Source organism: Poecile atricapillus, chromosome 8, assembly GCF_030490865.1.
Source record: "Poecile atricapillus isolate bPoeAtr1 chromosome 8, bPoeAtr1.hap1, whole genome shotgun sequence".
Taxonomy (NCBI): Eukaryota; Metazoa; Chordata; class Aves; order Passeriformes; family Paridae; genus Poecile; species Poecile atricapillus.
In genome coordinates this window covers 1,860,414-1,878,181 of record NC_081256.1, presented here as the reverse complement: position 1 = coordinate 1,878,181, position 17,768 = coordinate 1,860,414, and positions in this window count along the sequence as shown.

The window sequence follows — 17,768 nt, the reverse complement described above, 5'->3', positions numbered from 1 at the left end:
GCACAACCTTCTGACAGCAGCTTTCAACTTGCCTAAGAAAGAGCTTGGCCATTTAGATGTGCTGAAAACCCGTGTGTGTGTAAGGTGCAGGTGCAAGCTCCTGACAAAGCTTTTCTCCAGGTTCAGTTTCTATCTGCCAGACACATTGGAAATGTTTTCCTCTGGCATTCGCAGCAAGAGTCGCAGATTGCTTAACTGAGGAGCTCTGAGAATGGAACGGCAAGAGGTGTTCCGCTTTCGTCATAAACAGTGCTCCAGAGCGCTTGGCAACGGGCACAACGAAACGTGTGTGCGGGATAGTGACCATTCACACCTAGTGCTGGCAATGCACGAGCACTGCCAAAAGGCCAAGGGAGGCGCTTAGAATCCGGCTTGTGCGCAAAGCTTTCAGACTGCCAGAGGACCGCAGCTGTGGTAAACCCGCTTGCTCATTTGACGTTAGCTGTCGCCTGCAAGAACTTCACCCGCATCTGGTTTATGCTGCTACCTGTTGTTAGGCGACAACAAGGGCACATGTAGCAAATGCTTTTTCCTGTTTCATTTTGCTAGGCCACGCTCTTCTGTGGCTCTTTAGTGCTTGCCAAACTGCTATGTGCGTGCTGCTGCTTCCATCTGACAAGGAGCACAACCTTCTGACAGCAGCTTTCAACTTGCCTAAGAAAGAGCTTGGCCATTTAGATGTGCTGAAAACCCGTGTGTGTGTAAGGTGCAGGTGCAAGCTCCTGACAAAGCTTTTCTCCAGGTTCAGTTTCTATCTGCCAGACACATTGGAAATGTTTTCCTCTGGCATTCGCAGCAAGAGTCGCAGATTGCTTAACTGAGGAGCTCTGAGAATGGAACGGCAAGAGGTGTTCCGCTTTCGTCATAAACAGTGCTCCAGAGCGCTTGGCAACGGGCACAACGAAACGTGTGTGCGGGATAGTGACCATTCACGCCTAGTGCTGGCAATGCACGAGCACTGCCAAAAGGCCAAGGAAGGGGCGTAGCATCCGGCTTGTGTGCAAAGCTTTCAGACTGCCAGAGGACCGCAGCTGTGGTAAGCCCGCTTGCTCATTTGACGTTAGCTGTCGCCTGCAAGAACTTCACCCGCATCTGGTTTATGCTGCTACCTGTTGTTAGGCGACAACAAGGGCACATGTAGCAAATGCTTTTTCCTGTTTAATTTTGCTATGCCACGCTCTTCTGTGGCTCTTTAGTGCTTGCCAAACTGCTATGTGCGTGCTGCTGCTTCCATCTGACAAGGAGCACAACCTTCTGACAGCAGCTTTCAACTTGCCTAAGAAAGAGCTTGGCCATTTAGATGTGCTGCAAATCTGTGTGTGTGTAAGGTACAGGTGCAAGCTCCTGACAAAGGTGTTCTCCAGGTTCAGTTTCTCCCTGCCAGACACATTGGAAATGTTTTCCTCTGGCATTCGCAGCAAGAGTCGCAGATTGCTTAACTGAGGAGCTCTGAGAATGGAACGGCAAGAGGTGTTCCGCTTTCGTCATAAACAGTGCTCCAGAGCGCTTGGCAACGGGCACAACGAAACGTGTGTGCGGGATAGTGACCATTCACGCCTAGTGCTGGCAATGCAGGAGCACTGCCAAAAGGCCAAGGAATCGGCGTAGCATCCGGCTTGTGTGCAAAGCTTTCAGACTGCCAGAGGACCGCAGCTGTGGTAAGCCCGCTTGCTCATTTGACGTTAGCTGTCGCCTGCAAGAACTTCACCCGCATCTGGTTTATGCTGCTACCTGTTGTTAGGCGACAACAAGGGCACATGTAGCAAATGCTTTTTCCTGTTTCATTTTGCTAGGCCACGCTCTTCTGTGGCTCTTTAGTGCTTGCCAAACTGCTATGTGCATGCTGCTGCTTCCATCTGACAAGGAGCACAACCTTCTGACAGCAGCTTTCAACTTGCCTAAGAAAGAGCTTGGCCATTTAGATGTGCTGCAAACCCGTGTGTGTGTAAGGTGCAGGTGCAAGCTCCTGACAATGGTGTTCTCCAGGTTCAGTTTCTATCTGCCAGACGCATTGGAAATGTTTTCCTCTGGCATTCGCAGCAAGAGTCGCAGATTGCTTAACTGAGGAGCTCTGAGAATGGAACGGCAAGAGGTGTTCCGCTTTCGTCATAAACAGTGCTCCAGAGCGCTTGGCAACAGGCACAACGAAACGTGTGTGCGGGATAGTGACCATTCACGCCTAGTGCTGGCAATGCACGAGCACTGCCAAAAGGCCAAGGGAGGCGCTTAGAATCCGGCTTGTGCGCAAAGCTTTCAGACTGCCAGAGGACCGCAGCTGTGGTAAGCCCACTTGCTCATTTGACATTAGCTGTCGCCTGCAAGAACTTCACCCGCATCTGGTTTATGCTGCTACCTGTTGTTAGGCGACAACAAGGGCACATGTAGCAAATGCTTTTTCCTGTTTCATTTTGCTAGGCCACGCTCTTCTGTGGCTCTTTAGTGCTTGCCAAACTGCTATGTGCGTGCTGCTGCTTCCATCTGACAAGGAGCACAACCTTCTGACAGCAGCTTTCAACTTGCCTAAGAAAGAGCTTGGCCATTTAGATGTGCTGAAAACCCGTGTGTGTGTAAGGTGCAGGTGCCAGCTCCTGACAAAGCTTTTCTCCAGGTTCAGTTTCTCCCTGCCAGACGCATTGGAAATGTTTTCCTCTGGCATTCGCAGCAAGAGTCGCAGATTGCTTAACTGAGGAGCTCTGAGAATGGAACGGCAAGAGGTGTTCCGCTTTCGTCATAAACAGTGCTCCAGAGCGCTTGGCAACAGGCACAACGAAACGTGTGTGCGGGATAGTGACCATTCACGCCTAGTGCTGGCAATGCACGAGCACTGCCAAAAGGCCAAGGGAGGCGCTTAGAATCCGGCTTGTGCGCAAAGCTTTCAGACTGCCAGAGGACCGCAGCTGTGGTAAGCCCACTTGCTCATTTGACGTTAGCTGTCGCCTGCAAGAACTTCACCCGCATCTGGTTTATGCTGCTACCTGTTGTTAGGCGACAACAAGGGCACATGTAGCAAATGCTTTTTCCTGGCCCATTTTGCTAGGCCACGCTCTTCTGTGGCTCTTTAGTGCTTGCCAAACTGCTATGTGCGTGCTGCTGCTTCCATCTGACAAGGAGCACAACCTTCTGACAGCAGCTTTCAACTTGCCTAAGAAAGAGCTTGGCCATTTAGATGTGCTGAAAACCCATGTGTGTGTAAGGTGCAGGTGCCAGCTCCTGACAAAGCTTTTCTCCAGGTTCAGTTTCTCCCTGCCAGACGCATTGGAAATGTTTTCCTCTGGCATTCGCAGCAAGAGTCGCAGATTGCTTAACTGAGGAGCTCTGAGAATGGAACGGCAAGAGGTGTTCCGCTTTCGTCATAAACAGTGCTCCAGAGCGCTTGGCAACGGGCACAACGAAACGTGTGTGCGGGATAGTGACCATTCACACCTAGTGCTGGCAATGCACGAGCACTGCCAAAAGGCCAAGGGAGGCGCTTAGAATCCGGCTTGTGCGCAAAGCTTTCAGACTGCCAGAGGACCGCAGCTGTGGTAAACCCGCTTGCTCATTTGACGTTAGCTGTCGCCTGCAAGAACTTCACCCGCATCTGGTTTATGCTGCTACCTGTTGTTAGGCGACAACAAGGGCACATGTAGCAAATGCTTTTTCCTGTTTCATTTTGCTAGGCCACGCTCTTCTGTGGCTCTTTAGTGCTTGCCAAACTGCTATGTGCGTGCTGCTGCTTCCATCTGACAAGGAGCACAACCTTCTGACAGCAGCTTTCAACTTGCCTAAGAAAGAGCTTGGCCATTTAGATGTGCTGAAAACCCGTGTGTGTGTAAGGTGCAGGTGCAAGCTCCTGACAAAGCTTTTCTCCAGGTTCAGTTTCTATCTGCCAGACACATTGGAAATGTTTTCCTCTGGCATTCGCAGCAAGAGTCGCAGATTGCTTAACTGAGGAGCTCTGAGAATGGAACGGCAAGAGGTGTTCCGCTTTCGTCATAAACAGTGCTCCAGAGCGCTTGGCAACGGGCACAACGAAACGTGTGTGCGGGATAGTGACCATTCACGCCTAGTGCTGGCAATGCAGGAGCACTGCCAAAAGGCCAAGGAATCGGCGTAGCATCCGGCTTGTGTGCAAAGCTTTCAGACTGCCAGAGGACCGCAGCTGTGGTAAGCCCGCTTGCTCATTTGACGTTAGCTGTCGCCTGCAAGAACTTCACCCGCATCTGGTTTATGCTGCTACCTGTTGTTAGGCGACAACAAGGGCACATGTAGCAAATGCTTTTTCCTGTTTCATTTTGCTAGGCCACGCTCTTCTGTGGCTCTTTAGTGCTTGCCAAACTGCTATGTGCATGCTGCTGCTTCCATCTGACAAGAAGCACAACCTTCTGACAGCAGCTTTCAACTTGCCTAAGAAAGAGCTTGGCCATTTAGATGTGCTGCAAACCCGTGTGTGTGTAAGGTGCAGGTGCAAGCTCCTGACAATGGTGTTCTCCAGGTTCAGTTTCTATCTGCCAGACGCATTGGAAATGTTTTCCTCTGGCATTCGCAGCAAGAGTCGCAGATTGCTTAACTGAGGAGCTCTGAGAATGGAACGGCAAGAGGTGTTCCGCTTTCGTCATAAACAGTGCTCCAGAGCGCTTGGCAACGGGCACAACGAAACGTGTGTGCGGGATAGTGACCATTCACACCTAGTGCTGGCAATGCACGAGCACTGCCAAAAGGCCAAGGGAGGCGCTTAGAATCCGGCTTGTGCGCAAAGCTTTCAGACTGCCAGAGGACCGCAGCTGTGGTAAACCCGCTTGCTCATTTGACGTTAGCTGTCGCCTGCAAGAACTTCACCCGCATCTGGTTTATGCTGCTACCTGTTGTTAGGCGACAACAAGGGCACATGTAGCAAATGCTTTTTCCTGGCCCATTTTGCTATGCCACGCTCTTCTGTGGCTCTTTAGTGCTTGCCAAACTGCTATGTGCGTGCTGCTGCTTCCATCTGACAAGGAGCACAACCTTCTGACAGCAGCTTTCAACTTGCCTAAGAAAGAGCTTGGCCATTTAGATGTGCTGAAAACCCGTGTGTGTGTAAGGTGCAGGTGCAAGCTCCTGACAAAGCTTTTCTCCAGGTTCAGTTTCTATCTGCCAGACACATTGGAAATGTTTTCCTCTGGCATTCGCAGCAAGAGTCGCAGATTGCTTAACTGAGGAGCTCTGAGAATGGAACGGCAAGAGGTGTTCCGCTTTCGTCATAAACAGTGCTCCAGAGCGCTTGGCAACAGGCACAACGAAACGTGTGTGCGGGATAGTGACCATTCACGCCTAGTGCTGGCAATGCACGAGCACTGCCAAAAGGCCAAGGAAGGGGCGTAGCATCCGGCTTGTGTGCAAAGCTTTCAGACTGCCAGAGGACCGCAGCTGTGGTAAGCCCGCTTGCTCATTTGACGTTAGCTGTCGCCTGCAAGAACTTCACCCGCATCTGGTTTATGCTGCTACCTGTTGTTAGGCGACAACAAGGGCACATGTAGCAAATGCTTTTTCCTGTTTAATTTTGCTAGGCCACGCTCTTCTGTGGCTCTTTAGTGCTTGCCAAACTGCTATGTGCGTGCTGCTGCTTCCATCTGACAAGGAGCACAACCTTCTGACAGCAGCTTTCAACTTGCCTAAGAAAGAGCTTGGCCATTTAGATGTGCTGCAAATCTGTGTGTGTGTAAGGTACAGGTGCAAGCTCCTGACAAAGGTGTTCTCCAGGTTCAGTTTCTCCCTGCCAGACACACTGGAAATGTTTTCCTCTGGCATTCGCAGCAAGAGTCGCAGATTGCTTAACTGAGGAGCTCTGAGAATGGAACGGCAAGAGGTGTTCCGCTTTCGTCATAAACAGTGCTCCAGAGCGCTTGGCAACGGGCACAACGAAACGTGTGTGCGGGATAGTGACCATTCACGCCTAGTGCTGGCAATGCACGAGCACTGCCAAAAGGCCAAGGAATCGGCGTAGCATCCGGCTTGTGTGCAAAGCTTTCAGACTGCCAGAGGACCGCAGCTGTGGTAAGCCCGCTTGCTCATTTGACGTTAGCTGTCGCCTGCAAGAACTTCACCCGCATCTGGTTTATGCTGCTACCTGTTGTTAGGCGACAACAAGGGCACATGTAGCAAATGCTTTTTCCTGTTTCATTTTGCTAGGCCACGCTCTTCTGTGGCTCTTTAGTGCTTGCCAAACTGCTATGTGCATGCTGCTGCTTCCATCTGACAAGGAGCACAACCTTCTGACAGCAGCTTTCAACTTGCCTAAGAAAGAGCTTGGCCATTTAGATGTGCTGCAAACCCGTGTGTGTGTAAGGTGCAGGTGCAAGCTCCTGACAATGGTGTTCTCCAGGTTCAGTTTCTATCTGCCAGACGCATTGGAAATGTTTTCCTCTGGCATTCGCAGCAAGAGTCGCAGATTGCTTAACTGAGGAGCTCTGAGAATGGAACGGCAAGAGGTGTTCCGCTTTCGTCATAAACAGTGCTCCAGAGCGCTTGGCAACAGGCACAACGAAACGTGTGTGCGGGATAGTGACCATTCACGCCTAGTGCTGGCAATGCACGAGCACTGCCAAAAGGCCAAGGGAGGCGCTTAGAATCCGGCTTGTGCGCAAAGCTTTCAGACTGCCAGAGGACCGCAGCTGTGGTAAACCCGCTTGCTCATTTGACGTTAGCTGTCGCCTGCAAGAACTTCACCCGCATCTGGTTTATGCTGCTACCTGTTGTTAGGCGACAACAAGGGCACATGTAGCAAATGCTTTTTCCTGTTTCATTTTGCTAGGCCACGCTCTTCTGTGGCTCTTTAGTGCTTGCCAAACTGCTATGTGCGTGCTGCTGCTTCCATCTGACAAGGAGCACAACCTTCTGACAGCAGCTTTCAACTTGCCTAAGAAAGAGCTTGGCCATTTAGATGTGCTGAAAACCCGTGTGTGTGTAAGGTGCAGGTGCAAGCTCCTGACAAAGCTTTTCTCCAGGTTCAGTTTCTATCTGCCAGACACATTGGAAATGTTTTCCTCTGGCATTCGCAGCAAGAGTCGCAGATTGCTTAACTGAGGAGCTCTGAGAATGGAACGGCAAGAGGTGTTCCGCTTTCGTCATAAACAGTGCTCCAGAGCGCTTGGCAACGGGCACAACGAAACGTGTGTGCGGGATAGTGACCATTCACGCCTAGTGCTGGCAATGCACGAGCACTGCCAAAAGGCCAAGGAAGGGGCGTAGCATCCGGCTTGTGTGCAAAGCTTTCAGACTGCCAGAGGACCGCAGCTGTGGTAAGCCCGCTTGCTCATTTGACGTTAGCTGTCGCCTGCAAGAACTTCACCCGCATCTGGTTTATGCTGCTACCTGTTGTTAGGCGACAACAAGGGCACATGTAGCAAATGCTTTTTCCTGTTTAATTTTGCTATGCCACGCTCTTCTGTGGCTCTTTAGTGCTTGCCAAACTGCTATGTGCGTGCTGCTGCTTCCATCTGACAAGGAGCACAACCTTCTGACAGCAGCTTTCAACTTGCCTAAGAAAGAGCTTGGCCATTTAGATGTGCTGCAAATCTGTGTGTGTGTAAGGTACAGGTGCAAGCTCCTGACAAAGGTGTTCTCCAGGTTCAGTTTCTCCCTGCCAGACACATTGGAAATGTTTTCCTCTGGCATTCGCAGCAAGAGTCGCAGATTGCTTAACTGAGGAGCTCTGAGAATGGAACGGCAAGAGGTGTTCCGCTTTCGTCATAAACAGTGCTCCAGAGCGCTTGGCAACGGGCACAACGAAACGTGTGTGCGGGATAGTGACCATTCACGCCTAGTGCTGGCAATGCAGGAGCACTGCCAAAAGGCCAAGGAATCGGCGTAGCATCCGGCTTGTGTGCAAAGCTTTCAGACTGCCAGAGGACCGCAGCTGTGGTAAGCCCGCTTGCTCATTTGACGTTAGCTGTCGCCTGCAAGAACTTCACCCGCATCTGGTTTATGCTGCTACCTGTTGTTAGGCGACAACAAGGGCACATGTAGCAAATGCTTTTTCCTGTTTCATTTTGCTAGGCCACGCTCTTCTGTGGCTCTTTAGTGCTTGCCAAACTGCTATGTGCATGCTGCTGCTTCCATCTGACAAGGAGCACAACCTTCTGACAGCAGCTTTCAACTTGCCTAAGAAAGAGCTTGGCCATTTAGATGTGCTGCAAACCCGTGTGTGTGTAAGGTGCAGGTGCAAGCTCCTGACAATGGTGTTCTCCAGGTTCAGTTTCTATCTGCCAGACGCATTGGAAATGTTTTCCTCTGGCATTCGCAGCAAGAGTCGCAGATTGCTTAACTGAGGAGCTCTGAGAATGGAACGGCAAGAGGTGTTCCGCTTTCGTCATAAACAGTGCTCCAGAGCGCTTGGCAACAGGCACAACGAAACGTGTGTGCGGGATAGTGACCATTCACGCCTAGTGCTGGCAATGCACGAGCACTGCCAAAAGGCCAAGGGAGGCGCTTAGAATCCGGCTTGTGCGCAAAGCTTTCAGACTGCCAGAGGACCGCAGCTGTGGTAAGCCCACTTGCTCATTTGACATTAGCTGTCGCCTGCAAGAACTTCACCCGCATCTGGTTTATGCTGCTACCTGTTGTTAGGCGACAACAAGGGCACATGTAGCAAATGCTTTTTCCTGTTTCATTTTGCTAGGCCACGCTCTTCTGTGGCTCTTTAGTGCTTGCCAAACTGCTATGTGCGTGCTGCTGCTTCCATCTGACAAGGAGCACAACCTTCTGACAGCAGCTTTCAACTTGCCTAAGAAAGAGCTTGGCCATTTAGATGTGCTGAAAACCCGTGTGTGTGTAAGGTGCAGGTGCCAGCTCCTGACAAAGCTTTTCTCCAGGTTCAGTTTCTCCCTGCCAGACGCATTGGAAATGTTTTCCTCTGGCATTCGCAGCAAGAGTCGCAGATTGCTTAACTGAGGAGCTCTGAGAATGGAACGGCAAGAGGTGTTCCGCTTTCGTCATAAACAGTGCTCCAGAGCGCTTGGCAACAGGCACAACGAAACGTGTGTGCGGGATAGTGACCATTCACGCCTAGTGCTGGCAATGCACGAGCACTGCCAAAAGGCCAAGGGAGGCGCTTAGAATCCGGCTTGTGCGCAAAGCTTTCAGACTGCCAGAGGACCGCAGCTGTGGTAAGCCCACTTGCTCATTTGACGTTAGCTGTCGCCTGCAAGAACTTCACCCGCATCTGGTTTATGCTGCTACCTGTTGTTAGGCGACAACAAGGGCACATGTAGCAAATGCTTTTTCCTGGCCCATTTTGCTAGGCCACGCTCTTCTGTGGCTCTTTAGTGCTTGCCAAACTGCTATGTGCGTGCTGCTGCTTCCATCTGACAAGGAGCACAACCTTCTGACAGCAGCTTTCAACTTGCCTAAGAAAGAGCTTGGCCATTTAGATGTGCTGAAAACCCATGTGTGTGTAAGGTGCAGGTGCCAGCTCCTGACAAAGCTTTTCTCCAGGTTCAGTTTCTCCCTGCCAGACGCATTGGAAATGTTTTCCTCTGGCATTCGCAGCAAGAGTCGCAGATTGCTTAACTGAGGAGCTCTGAGAATGGAACGGCAAGAGGTGTTCCGCTTTCGTCATAAACAGTGCTCCAGAGCGCTTGGCAACGGGCACAACGAAACGTGTGTGCGGGATAGTGACCATTCACACCTAGTGCTGGCAATGCACGAGCACTGCCAAAAGGCCAAGGGAGGCGCTTAGAATCCGGCTTGTGCGCAAAGCTTTCAGACTGCCAGAGGACCGCAGCTGTGGTAAACCCGCTTGCTCATTTGACGTTAGCTGTCGCCTGCAAGAACTTCACCCGCATCTGGTTTATGCTGCTACCTGTTGTTAGGCGACAACAAGGGCACATGTAGCAAATGCTTTTTCCTGTTTCATTTTGCTAGGCCACGCTCTTCTGTGGCTCTTTAGTGCTTGCCAAACTGCTATGTGCGTGCTGCTGCTTCCATCTGACAAGGAGCACAACCTTCTGACAGCAGCTTTCAACTTGCCTAAGAAAGAGCTTGGCCATTTAGATGTGCTGAAAACCCGTGTGTGTGTAAGGTGCAGGTGCAAGCTCCTGACAAAGCTTTTCTCCAGGTTCAGTTTCTATCTGCCAGACACATTGGAAATGTTTTCCTCTGGCATTCGCAGCAAGAGTCGCAGATTGCTTAACTGAGGAGCTCTGAGAATGGAACGGCAAGAGGTGTTCCGCTTTCGTCATAAACAGTGCTCCAGAGCGCTTGGCAACGGGCACAACGAAACGTGTGTGCGGGATAGTGACCATTCACGCCTAGTGCTGGCAATGCACGAGCACTGCCAAAAGGCCAAGGAAGGGGCGTAGCATCCGGCTTGTGTGCAAAGCTTTCAGACTGCCAGAGGACCGCAGCTGTGGTAAGCCCGCTTGCTCATTTGACGTTAGCTGTCGCCTGCAAGAACTTCACCCGCATCTGGTTTATGCTGCTACCTGTTGTTAGGCGACAACAAGGGCACATGTAGCAAATGCTTTTTCCTGTTTAATTTTGCTATGCCACGCTCTTCTGTGGCTCTTTAGTGCTTGCCAAACTGCTATGTGCGTGCTGCTGCTTCCATCTGACAAGGAGCACAACCTTCTGACAGCAGCTTTCAACTTGCCTAAGAAAGAGCTTGGCCATTTAGATGTGCTGCAAATCTGTGTGTGTGTAAGGTACAGGTGCAAGCTCCTGACAAAGGTGTTCTCCAGGTTCAGTTTCTCCCTGCCAGACACATTGGAAATGTTTTCCTCTGGCATTCGCAGCAAGAGTCGCAGATTGCTTAACTGAGGAGCTCTGAGAATGGAACGGCAAGAGGTGTTCCGCTTTCGTCATAAACAGTGCTCCAGAGCGCTTGGCAACGGGCACAACGAAACGTGTGTGCGGGATAGTGACCATTCACGCCTAGTGCTGGCAATGCAGGAGCACTGCCAAAAGGCCAAGGAATCGGCGTAGCATCCGGCTTGTGTGCAAAGCTTTCAGACTGCCAGAGGACCGCAGCTGTGGTAAGCCCGCTTGCTCATTTGACGTTAGCTGTCGCCTGCAAGAACTTCACCCGCATCTGGTTTATGCTGCTACCTGTTGTTAGGCGACAACAAGGGCACATGTAGCAAATGCTTTTTCCTGTTTCATTTTGCTAGGCCACGCTCTTCTGTGGCTCTTTAGTGCTTGCCAAACTGCTATGTGCATGCTGCTGCTTCCATCTGACAAGAAGCACAACCTTCTGACAGCAGCTTTCAACTTGCCTAAGAAAGAGCTTGGCCATTTAGATGTGCTGCAAACCCGTGTGTGTGTAAGGTGCAGGTGCAAGCTCCTGACAATGGTGTTCTCCAGGTTCAGTTTCTATCTGCCAGACGCATTGGAAATGTTTTCCTCTGGCATTCGCAGCAAGAGTCGCAGATTGCTTAACTGAGGAGCTCTGAGAATGGAACGGCAAGAGGTGTTCCGCTTTCGTCATAAACAGTGCTCCAGAGCGCTTGGCAACGGGCACAACGAAACGTGTGTGCGGGATAGTGACCATTCACACCTAGTGCTGGCAATGCACGAGCACTGCCAAAAGGCCAAGGGAGGCGCTTAGAATCCGGCTTGTGCGCAAAGCTTTCAGACTGCCAGAGGACCGCAGCTGTGGTAAACCCGCTTGCTCATTTGACGTTAGCTGTCGCCTGCAAGAACTTCACCCGCATCTGGTTTATGCTGCTACCTGTTGTTAGGCGACAACAAGGGCACATGTAGCAAATGCTTTTTCCTGGCCCATTTTGCTATGCCACGCTCTTCTGTGGCTCTTTAGTGCTTGCCAAACTGCTATGTGCGTGCTGCTGCTTCCATCTGACAAGGAGCACAACCTTCTGACAGCAGCTTTCAACTTGCCTAAGAAAGAGCTTGGCCATTTAGATGTGCTGAAAACCCGTGTGTGTGTAAGGTGCAGGTGCAAGCTCCTGACAAAGCTTTTCTCCAGGTTCAGTTTCTATCTGCCAGACACATTGGAAATGTTTTCCTCTGGCATTCGCAGCAAGAGTCGCAGATTGCTTAACTGAGGAGCTCTGAGAATGGAACGGCAAGAGGTGTTCCGCTTTCGTCATAAACAGTGCTCCAGAGCGCTTGGCAACGGGCACAACGAAACGTGTGTGCGGGATAGTGACCATTCACACCTAGTGCTGGCAATGCACGAGCACTGCCAAAAGGCCAAGGGAGGCGCTTAGAATCCGGCTTGTGCGCAAAGCTTTCAGACTGCCAGAGGACCGCAGCTGTGGTAAACCCGCTTGCTCATTTGACGTTAGCTGTCGCCTGCAAGAACTTCACCCGCATCTGGTTTATGCTGCTACCTGTTGTTAGGCGACAACAAGGGCACATGTAGCAAATGCTTTTTCCTGTTTCATTTTGCTAGGCCACGCTCTTCTGTGGCTCTTTAGTGCTTGCCAAACTGCTATGTGCGTGCTGCTGCTTCCATCTGACAAGGAGCACAACCTTCTGACAGCAGCTTTCAACTTGCCTAAGAAAGAGCTTGGCCATTTAGATGTGCTGAAAACCCGTGTGTGTGTAAGGTGCAGGTGCAAGCTCCTGACAAAGCTTTTCTCCAGGTTCAGTTTCTATCTGCCAGACACATTGGAAATGTTTTCCTCTGGCATTCGCAGCAAGAGTCGCAGATTGCTTAACTGAGGAGCTCTGAGAATGGAACGGCAAGAGGTGTTCCGCTTTCGTCATAAACAGTGCTCCAGAGCGCTTGGCAACGGGCACAACGAAACGTGTGTGCGGGATAGTGACCATTCACGCCTAGTGCTGGCAATGCACGAGCACTGCCAAAAGGCCAAGGGAGGGGCGTAGCATCCGGCTTGTGTGCAAAGCTTTCAGACTGCCAGAGGACCGCAGCTGTGGTAAGCCCGCTTGCTCATTTGACGTTAGCTGTCGCCTGCAAGAACTTCACCCGCATCTGGTTTATGCTGCTACCTGTTGTTAGGCGACAACAAGGGCACATGTAGCAAATGCTTTTTCCTGTTTAATTTTGCTATGCCACGCTCTTCTGTGGCTCTTTAGTGCTTGCCAAACTGCTATGTGCGTGCTGCTGCTTCCATCTGACAAGGAGCACAACCTTCTGACAGCAGCTTTCAACTTGCCTAAGAAAGAGCTTGGCCATTTAGATGTGCTGCAAATCTGTGTGTGTGTAAGGTACAGGTGCAAGCTCCTGACAAAGGTGTTCTCCAGGTTCAGTTTCTCCCTGCCAGACACATTGGAAATGTTTTCCTCTGGCATTCGCAGCAAGAGTCGCAGATTGCTTAACTGAGGAGCTCTGAGAATGGAACGGCAAGAGGTGTTCCGCTTTCGTCATAAACAGTGCTCCAGAGCGCTTGGCAACGGGCACAACGAAACGTGTGTGCGGGATAGTGACCATTCACGCCTAGTGCTGGCAATGCAGGAGCACTGCCAAAAGGCCAAGGAATCGGCGTAGCATCCGGCTTGTGTGCAAAGCTTTCAGACTGCCAGAGGACCGCAGCTGTGGTAAGCCCGCTTGCTCATTTGACGTTAGCTGTCGCCTGCAAGAACTTCACCCGCATCTGGTTTATGCTGCTACCTGTTGTTAGGCGACAACAAGGGCACATGTAGCAAATGCTTTTTCCTGTTTCATTTTGCTAGGCCACGCTCTTCTGTGGCTCTTTAGTGCTTGCCAAACTGCTATGTGCATGCTGCTGCTTCCATCTGACAAGGAGCACAACCTTCTGACAGCAGCTTTCAACTTGCCTAAGAAAGAGCTTGGCCATTTAGATGTGCTGCAAACCCGTGTGTGTGTAAGGTGCAGGTGCAAGCTCCTGACAATGGTGTTCTCCAGGTTCAGTTTCTATCTGCCAGACGCATTGGAAATGTTTTCCTCTGGCATTCGCAGCAAGAGTCGCAGATTGCTTAACTGAGGAGCTCTGAGAATGGAACGGCAAGAGGTGTTCCGCTTTCGTCATAAACAGTGCTCCAGAGCGCTTGGCAACAGGCACAACGAAACGTGTGTGCGGGATAGTGACCATTCACGCCTAGTGCTGGCAATGCACGAGCACTGCCAAAAGGCCAAGGGAGGCGCTTAGAATCCGGCTTGTGCGCAAAGCTTTCAGACTGCCAGAGGACCGCAGCTGTGGTAAGCCCACTTGCTCATTTGACATTAGCTGTCGCCTGCAAGAACTTCACCCGCATCTGGTTTATGCTGCTACCTGTTGTTAGGCGACAACAAGGGCACATGTAGCAAATGCTTTTTCCTGTTTCATTTTGCTAGGCCACGCTCTTCTGTGGCTCTTTAGTGCTTGCCAAACTGCTATGTGCGTGCTGCTGCTTCCATCTGACAAGGAGCACAACCTTCTGACAGCAGCTTTCAACTTGCCTAAGAAAGAGCTTGGCCATTTAGATGTGCTGAAAACCCGTGTGTGTGTAAGGTGCAGGTGCCAGCTCCTGACAAAGCTTTTCTCCAGGTTCAGTTTCTCCCTGCCAGACGCATTGGAAATGTTTTCCTCTGGCATTCGCAGCAAGAGTCGCAGATTGCTTAACTGAGGAGCTCTGAGAATGGAACGGCAAGAGGTGTTCGGCTTTCGTCATAAACAGTGCTCCAGAGCGCTTGGCAACAGGCACAACGAAACGTGTGTGCGGGATAGTGACCATTCACGCCTAGTGCTGGCAATGCACGAGCACTGCCAAAAGGCCAAGGGAGGCGCTTAGAATCCGGCTTGTGCGCAAAGCTTTCAGACTGCCAGAGGACCGCAGCTGTGGTAAGCCCACTTGCTCATTTGACGTTAGCTGTCGCCTGCAAGAACTTCACCCGCATCTGGTTTATGCTGCTACCTGTTGTTAGGCGACAACAAGGGCACATGTAGCAAATGCTTTTTCCTGGCCCATTTTGCTAGGCCACGCTCTTCTGTGGCTCTTTAGTGCTTGCCAAACTGCTATGTGCGTGCTGCTGCTTCCATCTGACAAGGAGCACAACCTTCTGACAGCAGCTTTCAACTTGCCTAAGAAAGAGCTTGGCCATTTAGATGTGCTGAAAACCCATGTGTGTGTAAGGTGCAGGTGCCAGCTCCTGACAAAGCTTTTCTCCAGGTTCAGTTTCTCCCTGCCAGACGCATTGGAAATGTTTTCCTCTGGCATTCGCAGCAAGAGTCGCAGATTGCTTAACTGAGGAGCTCTGAGAATGGAACGGCAAGAGGTGTTCCGCTTTCGTCATAAACAGTGCTCCAGAGCGCTTGGCAACGGGCACAACGAAACGTGTGTGCGGGATAGTGACCATTCACACCTAGTGCTGGCAATGCACGAGCACTGCCAAAAGGCCAAGGGAGGCGCTTAGAATCCGGCTTGTGCGCAAAGCTTTCAGACTGCCAGAGGACCGCAGCTGTGGTAAACCCGCTTGCTCATTTGACGTTAGCTGTCGCCTGCAAGAACTTCACCCGCATCTGGTTTATGCTGCTACCTGTTGTTAGGCGACAACAAGGGCACATGTAGCAAATGCTTTTTCCTGTTTCATTTTGCTAGGCCACGCTCTTCTGTGGCTCTTTAGTGCTTGCCAAACTGCTATGTGCGTGCTGCTGCTTCCATCTGACAAGGAGCACAACCTTCTGACAGCAGCTTTCAACTTGCCTAAGAAAGAGCTTGGCCATTTAGATGTGCTGAAAACCCGTGTGTGTGTAAGGTGCAGGTGCAAGCTCCTGACAAAGCTTTTCTCCAGGTTCAGTTTCTATCTGCCAGACACATTGGAAATGTTTTCCTCTGGCATTCGCAGCAAGAGTCGCAGATTGCTTAACTGAGGAGCTCTGAGAATGGAACGGCAAGAGGTGTTCCGCTTTCGTCATAAACAGTGCTCCAGAGCGCTTGGCAACGGGCACAACGAAACGTGTGTGCGGGATAGTGACCATTCACGCCTAGTGCTGGCAATGCACGAGCACTGCCAAAAGGCCAAGGAAGGGGCGTAGCATCCGGCTTGTGTGCAAAGCTTTCAGACTGCCAGAGGACCGCAGCTGTGGTAAGCCCGCTTGCTCATTTGACGTTAGCTGTCGCCTGCAAGAACTTCACCCGCATCTGGTTTATGCTGCTACCTGTTGTTAGGCGACAACAAGGGCACATGTAGCAAATGCTTTTTCCTGTTTAATTTTGCTATGCCACGCTCTTCTGTGGCTCTTTAGTGCTTGCCAAACTGCTATGTGCGTGCTGCTGCTTCCATCTGACAAGGAGCACAACCTTCTGACAGCAGCTTTCAACTTGCCTAAGAAAGAGCTTGGCCATTTAGATGTGCTGCAAATCTGTGTGTGTGTAAGGTACAGGTGCAAGCTCCTGACAAAGGTGTTCTCCAGGTTCAGTTTCTCCCTGCCAGACACATTGGAAATGTTTTCCTCTGGCATTCGCAGCAAGAGTCGCAGATTGCTTAACTGAGGAGCTCTGAGAATGGAACGGCAAGAGGTGTTCCGCTTTCGTCATAAACAGTGCTCCAGAGCGCTTGGCAACGGGCACAACGAAACGTGTGTGCGGGATAGTGACCATTCACACCTAGTGCTGGCAATGCAGGAGCACTGCCAAAAGGCCAAGGAATCGGCGTAGCATCCGGCTTGTGTGCAAAGCTTTCAGACTGCCAGAGGACCGCAGCTGTGGTAAGCCCGCTTGCTCATTTGACGTTAGCTGTCGCCTGCAAGAACTTCACCCGCATCTGGTTTATGCTGCTACCTGTTGTTAGGCGACAACAAGGGCACATGTAGCAAATGCTTTTTCCTGTTTCATTTTGCTAGGCCACGCTCTTCTGTGGCTCTTTAATGCTTGCCAAACTGCTATGTGCATGCTGCTGCTTCCATCTGACAAGAAGCACAACCTTCTGACAGCAGCTTTCAACTTGCCTAAGAAAGAGCTTGGCCATTTAGATGTGCTGCAAACCCGTGTGTGTGTAAGGTGCAGGTGCAAGCTCCTGACAATGGTGTTCTCCAGGTTCAGTTTCTATCTGCCAGACGCATTGGAAATGTTTTCCTCTGGCATTCGCAGCAAGAGTCGCAGATTGCTTAACTGAGGAGCTCTGAGAATGGAACGGCAAGAGGTGTTCCGCTTTCGTCATAAACAGTGCTCCAGAGCGCTTGGCAACGGGCACAACGAAACGTGTGTGCGGGATAGTGACCATTCACACCTAGTGCTGGCAATGCACGAGCACTGCCAAAAGGCCAAGGGAGGCGCTTAGAATCCGGCTTGTGCGCAAAGCTTTCAGACTGCCAGAGGACCGCAGCTGTGGTAAACCCGCTTGCTCATTTGACGTTAGCTGTCGCCTGCAAGAACTTCACCCGCATCTGGTTTATGCTGCTACCTGTTGTTAGGCGACAACAAGGGCACATGTAGCAAATGCTTTTTCCTGGCCCATTTTGCTATGCCACGCTCTTCTGTGGCTCTTTAGTGCTTGCCAAACTGCTATGTGCGTGCTGCTGCTTCCATCTGACAAGGAGCACAACCTTCTGACAGCAGCTTTCAACTTGCCTAAGAAAGAGCTTGGCCATTTAGATGTGCTGAAAACCCGTGTGTGTGTAAGGTGCAGGTGCAAGCTCCTGACAAAGCTTTTCTCCAGGTTCAGTTTCTATCTGCCAGACACATTGGAAATGTTTTCCTCTGGCATTCGCAGCAAGAGTCGCAGATTGCTTAACTGAGGAGCTCTGAGAATGGAACGGCAAGAGGTGTTCCGCTTTCGTCATAAACAGTGCTCCAGAGCGCTTGGCAACGGGCACAACGAAACGTGTGTGCGGGATAGTGACCATTCACGCCTAGTGCTGGCAATGCACGAGCACTGCCAAAAGGCCAAG